The 16,542-nt window shown below is 38.2% G+C and overlaps 1 protein-coding gene across 4 annotated transcripts in view; it reads left to right on the top strand.

The window, feature by feature from the left end:
• The window catches only part of CREB5 (cAMP responsive element binding protein 5), a 456,686-nt gene that overhangs the window by 389,600 nt on the left and 50,544 nt on the right, over window positions 1–16,542 (top strand). The window lies entirely within an intron of this gene.

The following is a 16,542-nucleotide window of genomic DNA, read 5'->3' as shown; positions in this document are numbered from 1 at the left end:
TGCTCCCCTCCAGGAAGATTCTGGGGGGTCTCTGTCTATGTACACTTCCCCCTGCTTCCCACACATTAAACCGAAGTGAATATTGTCAGGTGGGGAACTACGACGTGACACAGCTAACAGTGGTAGAAATAGACAAAAAAAATAAATGGATTCTGATATCCAGAAATTCCAAATAAATCAGTGTATGTCTGATGATCTCATATTCAATAAGAGAAAAATTACCAATAGAAAAAATATATTTTTTAAAGTATTTGTTTGCTTAGGTGTGAAATGTGTTCCTGAGAGCAGGGAAGAGATTGTAGATGGGGTTCCACATTCTCAATTACCCAGCAGTGGGCCCTCAGGCAAGTTATTACCTGCTCTAGAAGTTTCCTTGCCTATAAAATTGTGAACGTCAGACAAGATCTCTGAGGTCCCTTTGCCCCTCAAATTCATGGGTTTCTGCTTGACATAAATGGTGAGTCAGCAGGCAGGTCTCCATTCCGCAGAAGGTTCTTGGCAGAATGTTTTCTGTGTGGCTACCTCTTTACCCACTGGGCTGCAACATGGTATAAATCTCCAGGCAGTACGTTTATCTAATTATATCTAGACTCAAGTCTCAAGTGCTGTCTCAAGATGCAAATAGGGTTGGGGCTTTTTCAGCTGGAGAAAGTCATGTGGCTAACATTTAATATGATGGAGAGAGGTGCATATGTTCTCCTATATGTAGTTCTTTGAAACGTGTGTGATGTGTGTATATGTGTGTTTATCATTTGTCTTATGGAAATATTTGTGTGTGGAATAAAAATGATAATTTCAGGAAAATAAGACAATTGTGTATGCCAAGAGTTGAGAAGATTTCAGTGATTCCTTAAGTATTTGTCATTTTTTTTTAAGTGTGTGATCCTCATTGTGTTTGGAAGCAGACTCATTTTTAGAAATGAATTTGTGACATAATATGAAATAGTGAGAAACATCTGTGACTAAATATAACATAATTGGTTGAGGATAAAACTGACCTCATTCTCAAGACTTCTTGAGGAAGAAAGTTTGTAGTGAGGAGAAATGTAAGTTTACCAGCCAAAACATTTAAATTAAAGCTTTGGAGCTTTTCCCCAAATAATCCATGTACCTTTGCAATGATGCAACAAAAAAAATTTTTTTTTAATTTGGTTACCACATTTGGCATAAACTATTGTTTTGATAGTCAGTTTGGGTCAGTTATCTTAAACGCCTCACAGGTCAAATAAAATCCTAAGGAAAAAGTAAAGAATAATTTTACCAAAAATAGAGGGCCATGATGGGGAACACATGTATACCCATGGCTGATTCATGTGAATGTATGGCAAAAGCCACCACAATATTGTAAAGTAATTAGCCTCCAATTAAAATTAATTTTTAAAAAATGAACAAAAATTTACCAAAAATATTTAGTGTGAACAAAATTTTACAGATTTAAATGTCAGAATCATGTGCTCAAATTTTCCGATCAGGTAGATTAAATTTGGAAAAGGCAATGGCATCCCACTCCAGTACTCTTGCCTGGAAAATCCCATGGACGGAGGAGCCTGGTAGGCTACAGTCCATGGGGTCGCTATGAGTCGGACACGTCTGAGCGACTTCACTTTCACTTTTCACTTTCATGCATTGGAGAAGGAAATGGCAATCCACTCCAGTGTTCTTGCCTGAAGAATCCCAGGGGCGGCGGAGCCTAGTGGGCTGCTGTCTTATGGGGTCTCACAGAGTCGGACACCACTGAAGCGACTTCGCAGCAGCAGCAGCAGCAGCAGATTAAATTACTTTTAAAGGAATTTTCAGTACATTGTGTTTGGTAGCTTGAATTTTCTGGCCAAAACTTACTATCTTTTGTTGTTATTATCATTGTTGACAAGGACTTGAAATTGTATATATAGCAGTAAATGCAAATATCCTGCTGAAACCTGACTAATGCAATGGAACTTAAAGCAAAATAATACTGTGACATAATTTTAGGGAACATTTTAAAATTGTCTTTCACTCCACGCTCAGAATTGAGAACACTCTGTGTCTTAAACCCTCTATCCTGCTCAACACAGAAGAAAATAAAACAAAACCTTGGTAAAACCTAAGTCAATTTTTCTTTCTTTCAGCCAGTTATCTATCCTAAATTTAAATTCCTGACCATTTTCTTAGACTCTCAGATGACCTCTAGGCAGTATGAAACTAAGAGATAGCACATTTCTTTTCATTCACTTTCTTTCCTCATACTACTTTAGAACTTCATTTTGCCTTGGAACTGAGAGATGTAATAAATCTGCTAGAAATTCTTGGCTTTAATCATTAGTTCATATAAATGCAGACTCCCAGAGGATCTTATTTATTAAAGTGTTCAACTGAAATATGGGGTTTGTTTCTTACCTTTGCAGAGAGTATCTTTACTTTCCCAGGGAAGATACAGATTGTCAGGAGTTTCAGATAAAGCTGAAATTGTAATGGAGCCCTAACCTTGCTCAGAGCATCATTCAGCACCTTCATTAGCCCCAGAGCTTCTTGAGAACGATCAGATCAGAAGTTCTCTTGTTTTCCCTGTGAGTTGTCCCGATGATCTGTTCTCCTCTTTAATACGAAAACATGCTGACTTTCACAACTAAGAAGAACTTTTCCATGGTCCTCTGTATGCTTAGTACTTGGCAACAGATATTTACATTCTGCATCTGTCTTTTTTCAGGAATGTGATAGGTGCTATTTCAAAGGGAGTCCCCTTTTCTTTCTATAATTTATTCTTCAGGACAGGTCACTATTTCTTAATAAACTTTTAGGATGAGGAGAAAATTTTAGTCTTTGAGAATATGAAAGTCTTGGACTTCTTAAGCTTTAATATTGTCAAGAAATCTCTGAAGTTCCCCTTACAGCTAATTAAACACTCTCCACTCCCAACCCCCATTATCCTGCCAAACTTTAGCCTTTAACATTGGCACTGATACAGGCACAGCTTTTCTTTCTCCTGTGCTTAGCCACTTTACAGCATAAGCCAGACAGTAAGAAGGGCCCTTGAGGATATTTTCAGTGGATTCTTAATATCCCTATGAATTATCCTGCTCTTATTCTGGGGGTTTCATGATTAATAATAAACATATTTCTATTAGAAATGTTTATGACACTTTTTCCTTATTCATAAGATTTGTAAGCAGGATATAGCCAGAAATGCAGAGATTATTGTATTTGGTGAAGGTAGTATAGAAATACATTCATGGAGCTAGAGATGTGTCCTTACTCAATCGATTTTAAAACCTTTTTTTTTTTTTTAAATTGGCCTGAATTTACCCCTAAGTTCTCTCTCATTTTCTTATGTCACTCATAATTTTTAAAAACCTCAACCGAACTATGAATGATATAATGTTAACATTATAACAGATTGTACAGTGTTACAAGCAGAGCAAAATGCAAAGACGGACCTGATTTTCCTTTAAGAGTGACCTAGAAGTTGACACTTTTAGTCTACCACTAGCAAACATAACACTTTGCCAAGCTGTAAAATTCATGATGTTTAAGAGAAAGATCAAAACTAAAACGAGAGGGTTTATATGTACAAATATTTGCTTAGTGCAAATATTCCTGTTGGATGGTCTTAGAACATTGGATTCCAGTGGGTTAAAAGAAAGTCTGGGCCATAATTTATTTATTTTCTATTTTCATAGTATGCTTTTCCACTTTTTAAAACTCTTTGCAAATATTACTGATTTGTAAAACTGTTATCTTCCTGTGAGAAATAAAATCCCTTACTATGGATTGATTATTACATTTTAAAATTTGGGTCCGTTTTACATGTTTTAAAAAATAAGTGAGGATTTCTCTTATTCTCTTTCTTAGCAGCTAGATATAAATGTTGATGGTAATTCCTGTTTCTCATGTTGTGAAGAATTTGTTTCTGAGGATGACAAGATTTAGAAGGGTCACTTCTACTATTGATTTCACATAAATCATCTTTAGTCACTTCAGTGTCTTATCTGACCAAACACAATGTTGCCTTCATGGACCTTTTATAGATCTATACATGAAGTTTATACTTAAATTCTCTGCTTACATAGCCATGAAATAGCTAAAACATTGTCATCAAAATGGTGGCAAAGATGAGCTGATTATCTCATTGTTATTTATGTAGCATTTTTATTATTTTGAATTATAAAATACCTGATAGTAGAGTTTATTGCAAATTATCTTTTGAATATTTCATCTATTTTTGGTGAAATATTGTCACTTGTTGTCACGGTAGAAATCATAAAAAGTGGAGGCAGTGGTAGATATGTTTACATTTCCCGTGGTCTGCTCCTATTTTCTGCAATACAATCTGAGTTTTTGGTAACAATCGGTAATAACACGAGTCAGTATTTCCTAGATGTTTTACTCTTGTACAAACTGGCACTTTACAATGTAAAAATATTTATTCAAGATTCTATGTAAACTTTTCATTAAGAACTATGACTGCATTTTGCATGTGCAATTAAATATTTGTTGTTTCTTCCTTTGGTGTTCTCCTCTCTCAGTAGAGCAAATGCCACAAAATCACATTTGTCTTACCCATATCTTTGTGTATGCATCTATTTTTAATCTTTCTTGCAAAGATGAGTTTGAGCAAGCTCCAGGAGTTGGTGATGGACAGGGAAGCTTGGCATACTGCAGTCCGTGGGGTCACAAAGAGTCAGACACGACTGAGTGACTAAACTGAATGGGATGACTTAACTAGATAGGAAAGGATAAAAAAAAGGAAGGATAAGAACAGAAAAACAACTGAAAAAATGAGTCAGCAATAGTAATAAAAAGAGAGAAAAAATTGGTCAAGACATGAATGGCTGAAGGAAAGGAATCTCTTCTTTGCCTGATGGTATCTACAGCAAAAAATCTGTTTCTCATAAATTTCACCAGATCTCAAACCCAGCAGTATTTATGATGGGCATTTGATAATGTGTCCTTAGAGAGTAAATGGGGTAACAGATGGAGTGTGTTTCCAAATGTGGCTGTCGCTGTGCTTCAGACTCATCTCTGTACCAAGTTGGTGGCACACTGCTGCAGCCAATGCTTACATGCTGGTCGTTTTGAGAATTAACCCCAAGTCATCAATGATTCTAATCTCAGAAGTTTTCTTGGGTGGTACAATGGGAAAAAGCAACAGCTTTGAAATCAGACAAACGTGAGTTTACCAGCTTGGACAACTGACTTAGACTTGGAGCTACACTTTTCCAGAGAGTAAACTAGAACTCCTAATTGTTGTTGTCGTTGTTTAGTTGCTCAGCCATGTCTGATTCTTTGCAGCCCTATGAATTATGCGAAGAGTTGACTCACTGGAAAAGACTGTGATGCTGGGAGGGATTGGGGGCAGGAGGAGACGACAGAGAATGAGATGGCTGGATGGCATCACCGACTCGATGGATGTGAGTTTGAGTGAACTCTGGGAGTTGGTGATGGATAGGGAGGCCTGGTGTGCTGTGATTCATGGGGTCGCAAAGAGTCGGACACAACTGAGCGACTGAACTGAACTGATGAATTGTAGCCCACCAGGCTCCTCTGTGCATGGGATTTCCCAGGCAAGAATATTGGAGCAGGTTGCCATTTCCATCTCAAGTGGATATTCCCAACTCGGGGAACCAACCCAAGTCTCCTGCATTGGCAAGTGGATTCTTTATTGCTGAGCTACTGGGGAAGCCCATAAGTCCTAATTGCATACCCAGTGAAAAAAATTATGAGATATTATTTGTATGTTCCTTAACAAGTGCCTAGTGCATAAGAACTCATTTTCTTTATGTTATACAGTATCTCTTTAAAGTTACTTAAAAATGATTTGATTAAATAAATGAGAAAAAAAACACTTTCTTGTGAAAAGAAGAAGTGGTGCTTCATGTCCCAGGATTTTGCTAAATCCTCCATTTGGTTCTTGGTAAGGGTTTTATGCAGACTTCTTGAATCCTTTGTAATTGTTGTTTAGCTTCCTCTGGAAAATGCAGGAGAAGCTGAATTGGTGAGAGTACAGCAAACACTTAGAAATCTAGGTGGGGATATCAAGTTTTCAGCCTGAAGATTGAAGATGGTCCATCATCTGTGGCTATTTGTTGAGACGAACTCTTGGGAATGGCTTTCATGAGTAATTAAGCTTTAAATAACAATGAGAAAGACCCTTCCTTAGGCTCCAGGCCAGCCAGACTTGGTAAACCTGAACTTTCAGTCCCCTTGCCTACTAATCTCCACTGGAAATCATAGGGACGACCATGCCTCCTGAGCAATGTTTAATTTACAAGATAACTCTTGGAGTCAGGGTAATATAATGCTTTAAACCTTAATAAATATGAAGCATGTGCAAGTCACTTGTGCCCCAATTTAAATACCAATCCTGAACATTATTTCTATACTAATGACTAGGTGTGCTTCTTTTGTGTATTTGTTTTAACAAGAAGTGGTTTTAGAAAAGGCAGAGGAACGAGAGATCAAATTTCCAACATGTGCTGGATCATGGAGAAAGCAAGAGAGTTCCAGAAAAACATCTATTTCTGCTTCATCGACTATGCCAAAGCCTATGTGGATCACAATAAACTGTGGAAAATTCTGAAAGAGATGGGAATACCTGACCTGCCTCTTGAGAAACCTGTATGCAGGTCAGGAAGCTACAGTTAGAACTGGACATGGAACAACAGACTGGTTCCAAATAGGAAAAGGAGTACGTCAAGGTTGTATATTGTCACCCTGCTTATTTAACTTCTATGCAGAGTACATCATGAGGAACGCTGGGCTAGAAGAAGCACAGGCTAGAATCAAGATTGCCGGGAGAAATATCAATAACCTCATATATGCAGATGACACCACCCTTATGGCAGAAAGTGAAGAAGAACTAGAGAGCCTCTTGATGAAAGTGAAAGAGGAGAGTGAAAGGGTTGGCTTGAAGCTCAACATTCAGAAAACAAAGATTATGGCATTTGGTCCCATCACTCCATGGGAAATAGATGGGGAAACAGTGGAAACGGTATCAGACTTTGTTTTTTGGGGCTCCAAAATCACTGCGGATGCTGATTGCAGCCATGAAATTAAAAGATGCTTACTCCTTAGAAGGAAAGTTATGACCAACCTAGATAACATATTGAAAAACAGAGACATTACTTTGCCAACAAAGGTCCATCTAGTCAAGGCTATGGTTTTTCCAGTGGTCATGTATGGATGTGAGAGTTGGACTGTGAAGAAAGCTGATCACCAAAGAATTGATGCTTTTGAACTGTGGTATTGGAGAAGACTCTTGAGAGTCCCTTGGACTGCAAGGAGATCCAACCAGTCCATTCTAGAGGAGATCAATCCTGGGTGTTCACTGAAAGGACTGATGCTAAAGCTGAAACTCCAATACTTTGGCCACCTCATGTGACGAGTTGACTCACTGGAAAAGAGTCTGATGCTAGGAAGGATTGGGGGTGGGAGGAGACGGGGATGACAGAGAATGAGATGGCTGGATGGCATCACCGACTCGATGGACATGAGTTTGAGTGAACTCCGGGAGCTGATGATGGACAAGGAGGCCTGGCGTGCTGTGATTCATGGGGTCACAAAGAGTCAGTCACGACTGAGCGACTGAACTGAACTGAACTGAATACACACTTGGTTTTAAACTACATGCTAGGAGAAAAATTCTGGAAAGAGAATTGCTCTGGACCCTATGTTTTGTCTTCATATCATGATGTAATTTTTAAAAAATCAAAATGACTTTCTTCGAGATTTATATACCCAAGTAACTTAGTCCATTTAAAAATTCTTTTTCTGCCTGCCTCTGTGTATGAATTTTCTATTTCTTTTCATTGTGACTGTGTGTACCAGACTCAGCTCAGGCAGTATGACACTGACAAGTCAGAAATCACATCAAAGGGAGAGAGAGTAGACATTCTGAGATGGGTTAGCCAGGCTCTCTTCCATTGCTGTATTCACATTGCTTTCTTTGGTTGAGCTTTGCTCTGTCCTTTCAGGAATCATCCTATTAGTAAATATTTTAACAAATGTGCATTTATTTTGAACCTGGCAGTAGTCCTGATTAGAGATGTTGCAAAATAACCATTCGGCTCAACATGGCCCTAAAGACTCAGAGTTTCCAGGATGAATCAGGACAGACATAGCATAGACTGATGAAGATTTTTGACCTTTAACCTGGGAGTGGGGAGAGAAGAGACGCACTGTGAATTGACAAACACCCTTTCTACCAACCTTGATTTTATTTCTGTGGCTTTTTCCATGTGGCAGTTTCTTTTAAAATCATAAAGCTGCAAAGCATCTGTATCTATCCTAGCTCCTAGTTCAATGTTCCCAACTTGGGGACAGAAGCAGCCCATGCTGTCTAAAGCCTCTTCAACCAAGAGCAGTTTCCTATAGCGCCATCTATTTATGACCCATCTAAATTTAACTCCTATGTAAGGGATTTTACATTTATTCAAGGTGGTCTACAAGTATGTTAAATTTTAGTATAAAAAGGAAAAATTAAAATGCAAAGAAAGGTCCTTTAGAGAAACTCTCTGAATATCCTTCAGTTCAGTTCAGTTCAGTTCAGTCGCTCAGTCGTGTCCGACTCTCTGCGACCCCATGAATCACAGCACGCCAGGCCTCCCTGTCCATCCCCAACTCCTGGAGTACACTCAAACTCATGTCCACAGAGTCAGTGATGCCATCCAGCCATCTCATTCTCTGTCGTCCCCTTCTCCTCCCGCCCCCAACCTTTCCCAGCTGAATATCCTTAAAGCTGGTCAATTGAAAAAGATCCCCATCAGGATAGAAAACAGTACTGTCATTTGTAAAATCTTTGGATTTTGCACATATTAGACTCATTTGGTTAAAAATGTAGAATTAAGTCTGCATTGGATGTATCATGAGAGAAGGGCTGTGAAAAGGGAACAGGAGTCAGAGGGAGCAGGTTCCAGAGTGTGGAGGGAAACATGTGGAGGTGAAGACAGGGATACTTCTTCCCTTTCCTTGGAAAAGAAAGAGGAAAAGGCAGTGAAGAAAAAGACTCCTTAGGAGCAGGCACTTGGGGAAGAATGGATACATGTATATGAATGGCTTCACTGTTCACCTAAAACTATCACAACATTGTTAATCGGCTATACCCCAATACAAAATAAATAGTTTATAAAAAGAAAGAAAGTTAGTGTCATTTTTAGTCATTTAGTTAGAGTTAGTGTCATTTTCTTTGAATAAATACCCAGAAGTAGAATAGTTGAGTTATATGGTAGTTCTATTTTTAATTTTTGGAGAAATCTCTGTACTATTTTCCTCCCATCTCTGGTAGGCAGTGAGAGGGTGTGAATATAGAGAAATTTGAAGGAGATGACCAAGACAGTTGAAGGCTCTTACATCCCATATGTTAGTCTCACAGATGTAGAAGGGCAGTGACGTTCTGGGGGGAAGCTTCAGCTCACTTGTATGGATAGAGAATCTGAAAACCATGCTGCAGAAGAAGGGTTGAAATGCTCCCAATCCCTAATCTGAAATGTGATAGTTATCTTTATATATTTGAAATTCTTCAGTGTGAAGGAGGAGTTAGAGTTTAGGGAAGACAGATCTTACCTGAGGGTGGAATAAGTTGCTTCATGATCAGTGAGCTTTTCCTTTCTGGATCAAGGATAAAATGGCAACCTTCTGTGGGTACTGTGTATGTGTTTTGGGGGGAAAGGATGCCTAAATAGAGTCTCTTCTAGTCCTAGTTCTTTATGAATAAGTTAAGGTTTCAACCACTCACTTCTGGACGGAGAGCAAGAGAGTCCTACAAACACTGAAATTTGGCCAGAAGCCCCAATCTAGTCCCACCATTTTTGATATCACATAGAGAAATTCTTCCTACCCAAATAAATTAACCATGTGGGCGGTATTCCCAGAAGAAAGCAATTTCAACCAGCTGATAAGATCTGAATAGTTTTCATTGAGGATAACCTTTGGTCAGTCTCAACTCAACCTTCTCAGGAAACCTCCTGGGCAAAGCAAAACCATTCTCATTCTTCCAAACCATTCTTAAGACTGTTCTATACTGTCACAAGTGGAGACTTCTGACCAGGAATGCTTGGGTGGGAATTCAGTTCTCTCATACTCTAAAGAGGACTGAATGACCAAGCATTAACATGCAAAGAGTTACAGAGGTTTAAAAAGGGGGCATTTATCTTCATTCCTTAAAGTACTCAATTTAAAATAAACAATTCATCTATTTCTCCTTCCGCTCTCCACTTCTAGCAAACCACCAATCCATTCTTCGTATATGTGAGCTTGATTTGTTTTGTTTCGTTGGTTTGCTTTTTTAGATTCCACATATAAGAGAGATCATACAGTATTTATCTTTCTCTGTCTGACATTTCACTTAACATAATGCTCTTGAGGTCCACTTATGTTGTTGCAAATGGCAAGATTTCATTCTTTTTTATGGCTGAATAATATTTCATTCAATATCCACCACAATTTCTTTATCCATTCATCTCTTGATGAACATATATGTTGTCTCCATATCTTGGTTATCTTAAATAATGCTGTAATGAACATGGGAGTGCATATTTCTTTCTGAGTTAGTGTCATTTTCTTTGAATAAATACCCAGAAGTAGAATAGCGGAGTTATATGTTAGTTCTATTTTTAATTTTTGGAGAAACCTCTGTATTGTTTTCCATAGTAGCTATACCAATTTACAGTCCCACCAATAGTGCACAAGGGTTCCCTTTTCTCCACATCCTCACCAAAGCTTGCTATTTCTAGTCTTTTTGATGATAACCATTCTGACAGGTGTGAGGTGGTTTCTCATTGTGGTTTTGATTTGCATTTCCCTGCTGATTAGTGATGTTGAACATCTTTTCATGTACCAGTTGGCCATCTGTATGTCTTCTTTGGAAAAATGTCTATTCAGATCTTCTGTCATTTTTTAATCCAATTATTTGTTTGTTTTGCCAAACTTCCTGAATAAAGTACGGAAATGAGAAAATAATTTTTATTGGCTATGATGGGATACATTTTAGACTTTTCATCATGATTCTTTTTTTTTCACTCATTAGTCCACTTACAATTTGGCTTTTATAACCAGAAAAATAACTAAGATAGAAGAGAAGAAATCCAATTATGATAATGACAGTCACATCAATGAAGATACTGTGAGTTGATAATCTACTGATAGTTTTTGCCAGTGAGCAAAGTGTGATAGACCTTTGATTTTGACTCACAACACTGCCAGTGCTGTTTTCTTTCTCCAACTAATGGGGGAGTTCTCTCATAACGTTTAAATATGTTATGCAGTAGTAACAGGGCCAAAAAGAAGAGCTTTGTCACCTATTAGTTTCAGTCTTTGACTAAATCACCCTACATCTCTATACCTCAATTTCTGTCTTTGTTGTGTGAAGGGGTTGGGTGAACTGAACTCTTAAGGCTTCAGTGGTTCTGTAAGCAAAAAGGAAAAAAGGCTCTTTTTTTAGTGTGCTGTGCTTAGTCACTCTAATCATGTACTACTCTTTTGTGATCCCCACGAACTATAGCCCACCAGGCTCCTCTGTTCATGAAATTCTCCAGGCAAGAATACTGGAATCGGTTGTCATGCCCTCCTCCAGTGAATCTTCCTGATCCAGGGACTGAATTCACGTCTCCTGCATCTTTTGCTTTGTAGGTAGATTCTTTACCCATTGAGCCACCTGGGAAGCCACTTTGGGGAAGGAATAAAAGGTTTGAAATTCCATGGTCATAACTCTGAGAATTTTTCAGGGAAAATGCTTAGTCAATTAATGTTGCCTTGTCATGGGGTTAGAATACAAGGATTCTACTCAAGTGAGCCTGAGCAAGTTCCTTCTCCTCTTAGCTCCCCGCTTCATCTTTGATAAGAAGATAATGATATCCACCTCAGAGAGTTGTGTAAGTGCACAAAATGATTCTTATCAGGCTCCTGGCACATGTTAGAAGCAGGGCATCCTTCTCATATCATGCTCTCTCTGTGTGGGCATTACATCTATAGCTCTTCCCCTTCCAGAAGCTTCCAAGTATATTTTTAACTGGCAAGTGCTTAAAAAAGGATTTGTACTTAGGCCCAGACCTGGCACTGCATAATGTTTAAAGCATTGACTGGCAATTTGCTATGTCAGTACCATGATTATAGTTCTCCGTGGGTAGGTATGTGGGTATATGGGTAAGTGGGAGACTGGGGTCCAGTTTCTCAGGAGAAGACATCTTTCATGCTTGTAACTTTTTTCTTTGGTCATTTCAAAAAAGGTAGAGTGCCTGTTCTCTGCAGAGTCTGAACATTCCAGGCCTCTGCATGGCTGGTGTGTGAACTTCTTTTCCCCAGGCAATACATTTCTCAGGGCAGGCAGGTTGCCTCTTTTTTCCTTGCTTGGTAGAAACCAGACTACAAAGGGCAGTTCACATGGCTGAAATTTGCCCACTTTCTTGGGCAGCCACTTACCTTTAGCTGCCTAGCTTGGGCTTTAAGGGACATGTAGTAGTTTTACTTATAAAATCCACTTCCTCAGAGAGCGACTCTGGTGGAGTTTTCTGAATTTGGCAGAATCTCTCATTAGGGAGATGCCACTTCAGGCTGCCAGACACTCAGACGTGTAGGCTCAGGATTAGAAAATACTCAGGTTAATGGCCAAAAAGTGTTGGAAGCTGGTACAAAAGAGAAATGAAGACAGCAGTGTGACCTGGGTGGGCAGAAGCACGTAACTGCTTAAGGAAAAACTGAATGGTGGGGGCAGAGTGCCTACAAGGGCCCTGGTAGATGTGAAGATAAACTCATCAACTGAGGCTATGAGATGAGATCCCCTGAACCCTGACTTCCCAGGAGCAGCAGAAAGTAAAGAGAGGTGGGGGCTAGTGTGTCCACCACCAACTCACCCCAGGCATGTAACTACTAATTTATCCAACCAAATAGTTGAGAAAGTAGTTAAGAATTGTTATGAACAAATGGAACACAGTAAGGTAAATTCTCTTTTAGAGATCTACTAAAAAAAACTACATACAGTAAAATTCTCAATTATGATTTTTCATAGAGCAAAGCAGTAAAGCCTTTTGTAGAACATGATCACTCATTTTTTGATAAATTAACTGAGAACCGAAGAGACTGAAAGACTTGTCCAAGCTCACTCAGATTTAAGATAAAAGAACTCAGGTTTCCAAAGCAAGCTCTCCTTCTAAGATTCACTACCTGGCAGGGCACCGTGGAGAATGGAAAGCATTTGGATTTGAAAATAAGTCTTATGATATGGGTCTGCTCTAACATATTTTTGCTCTAAATCTTAAGCATAAATACCTAAAGGTTGTGCCCAGTTAGATAATCATTCTGATAAGTTGTCCCTCGAAAAGATTTTTAACAACTGAAGCTATTCCAGATAACTGGTAAATTGAAGCAGAGGTGAGTAAACTGTTTCAGAAAAGGGCCAGATAATCAATATTTTGGCTTCGTGGGTGCCTGAAACTTCCTATATCTACTATATCTCAAAAGCAGTCATTCACAATATGTGAATAAATGGTCATGGCTGTGTTCCAATAAAGCTTTATATACAAAATCAGACAGCTGGCAGATTTGGCCAAAGGGCAGTAGTTTGCCAACCCTTGTCTTAAAGAGCCCCATATCTTTTCCTGATTTCCCTGTTTGGAATGGTTTTAATTGACACCTTGAGCTCACAATTTTACCTAGTATGGTTCCACCCTAGTGAATGGCTTGAGGGACTTAGGGAACACTTAAAATCAGAGCTAATTTTTAATGAATGTAGTCAGCCTGTAAGAGCCTTAGTCACCTAATCTTTTCCTAGCATCTTTCATTTCAGTTCCCATGCCAGGGCTTTACAATATAGGGGTGGATGGAGAGTTGTTTTCCAACATGAAGATTTAAGCTGGAATATTGCCCAGGTCATTTCTCTCATATTTCCATCTACTTCAGAGGTTGTTCATTAACTGATAGACAGAGGGGAGAGTTTCATGCTCTTGACCACTGAGGAATTCTTTCATCTTTCTTTCTTTTTTTTAACTGAAAGTTATCCAGTATGAGGATTTTTCAGTTTGGTTTGGTTCAGTTGTTTCCATTTCATAGTTGCTGTCAAAACTTGGGGAGTTTTCTGTTTTCTATCAATAAGTTGCTTCACACTTTCAGAATTTAACTGATAGATAAAACCAATGGCTTCTGCAAGCAGTAGTTGAGCCTGAGCTGAGATAATAAATGACTGGAATTTTGTCCCATTTTGGGGGGGATTCATTTCAGGGCCATGTCACTTCACTTACTTGGACCTTTATTTCCTGGACCATGAGAGCATTAGCAGAGGCCAAATATCATTCACAAAGTTGTCTCTGGGTCCTTTTTAAAAGGCACCTTTTTCCTCGGCTTCTTTTCAAAGACCCTGCGTGTTCTTCCCAGAATTCTACATTTACAGTATGGACATTTGTTATTCTGAGACTTACTCTTGCCATAAGGTATTACATAATTATTTTCCCTTTAGGTATAATTACAGAATTGCCAACCCTAAGACTCTGTTTTGCATTATTTCACACGTATTTTTGAGTTTTGATTTAAGTCTCTGCGTGCATTGCCATAAATCAGCAGAGTGGGGGTGGGTAACGAAAGGACATCAAAACACAGCCCCCATTGCTATAGAATGTTACTCAAGTGACACTCCATAATTCAAATTCTGCAAACCACGGGGTAGCCAAAGCAGGGCACTGCAACAGTATGAGTTGTTTTTGTTAATAGAGATGAAATTATGGGTGTAACTAGCTGGCAGTCCTCAAACAGACTTCAGCAAACTGTTTACTCAGCTGTCCTCAGGCAACAACTTAATACTTGTGGATAAAATTATTCTCCCACCATCTCCCAAGTGGTATATTCCAGGGATACCAACTTGTTCTCACTATTAAAAAGAAAAAACAAGTTTGCCACTCTCCAAACACAGTTTGAGATTCTAGTTAGGTTTTGTTTTTAATGTATTCATGAAAATTTCCTTTTCTTTTGTGTTCTGGGGTTGAAAAATCTATAAGAAGCTAGAGATCTAAAATCCTTTGGGTAGCTTAAGGAAACCTTGTGGTCCCTAACTTCAAAACTGTGTTATTTTTTCCTTTGCTTACACTGTTCACTTCATCCACAATGCCTTCCCTTCCTCTCTGCCTGTGAAAATCATGCATCCTTTTTGGTCTAGTTCAAGCACCTCCTCCTAGAAGTCTTTCCCTATCCCCTAGTTTCACCCACTAGACCCTGACCTATAAATTTTTCTCTAATCCAGTTTTTTAAAAAATTTCATGCAGTGTTTATGATACACAAAACTGTACAAGAAATAATACGATCATCACCAATTTGCCCACCACCCATGGAGTAGAAACCCCCGAGTACTAGAAGAACCACTATCTGATTTTAGTATTTATTATTCCCATGGATGTTCTCATATAATGATATATTTTACATATTTTATATAATATATAGTATATGTGATATTTATATATAGTGTATAGGTATATTTTCTATATAAAAAACTTTATCAGATATTTTATATTAAGGGATAGATATGATGTTAATAATACAATATTTTAGTATATTTTAAGCTTTACATAAATGGTTTTATGCTGTATGTATTCTTTTCAAACTTGATTATTAGGAAGAGGAGGCTCACATTTAGGTTTATCAGATTTATCATGTTGATTTTCATAGTTTATTCATTTCTACTGCTATATGGTATTCCATCATCAAAATTTATTTATCTCTGTTGGTGCACATTTAAGGTGTTTTCACCTGATCCCACAAATTTTTTTAAAGGAAATGGCAACCCACTCCAATGTTCTTGCCTGGAGAATCCCAGGGACGGGGGAGCCTGGTGGGCTGCCGTCTATGGGGTCGCACAGAGTCGGACACGACTGAAGTGACTCAGCAGCAGCAGCAGCAGCAGCAGTGTATCCTAAGATTATTTATCTATATATATTTTTTATCCTTTATGAGATTAAAGTTTTCTTGAGAGCAATGACCTTGTTTTCTTCATCTTTATATTTGTTGCGATCCCTGCTACAATCCCATGAAGCCAGTCTATGATCCATGTATGTTTGTTCTTTTGAATCAGATCCCTACAAGAGAGCCAGAAGGTATCACTTTTTTTTTTTTTACTAAATTAGGAAACTAACACCATGTAACTGTCCCATAAGCTTAGACATTAGATCCCGTAGTTCCCTTGACTAGAAAGTTAAGCAGTGCTGTCTTAAAAATCATTCTCCTTTACTAGAGAAGACCAGAATTGTTTTTAATCTCTATATTTCTATCAAAATATATTCATAAGGCTCTGAATTTTTTAGTCTAGAATTCGAAACTTCTTTGAAGAAAGTTGAAAAATCACATTATCTCTGCTTTTCATTTGAAGGAACAGCATCTCATAATAATAAAATGTGATTGAATTAAAAGCAGCTTTTTAACTGAGATATAATTCATATACCATAAAGTTTACCTGTTAAAAATGTACAGTTCAGTGGTTTTTTAGTATATTTACAGAGTTGTGCATCAATACTATCTAATTTTGGAACATTTGCTTTACCCGAAAAGAAAGCCTTTATCCAATAGCAGTCACTCCTTCTTCCCATTTTCATCTCC

Source organism: Moschus berezovskii, chromosome 3 (genome assembly GCF_049115385.1).
Source record: "Moschus berezovskii isolate FMDL1 chromosome 3, NW_MosBer_1.0, whole genome shotgun sequence".
Taxonomy (NCBI): Eukaryota; Metazoa; Chordata; class Mammalia; order Artiodactyla; family Moschidae; genus Moschus; species Moschus berezovskii.
The sequence above is the reverse complement of the archived record's forward strand: the minus strand, read 5'-3'. Positions and strand labels throughout refer to the sequence as shown.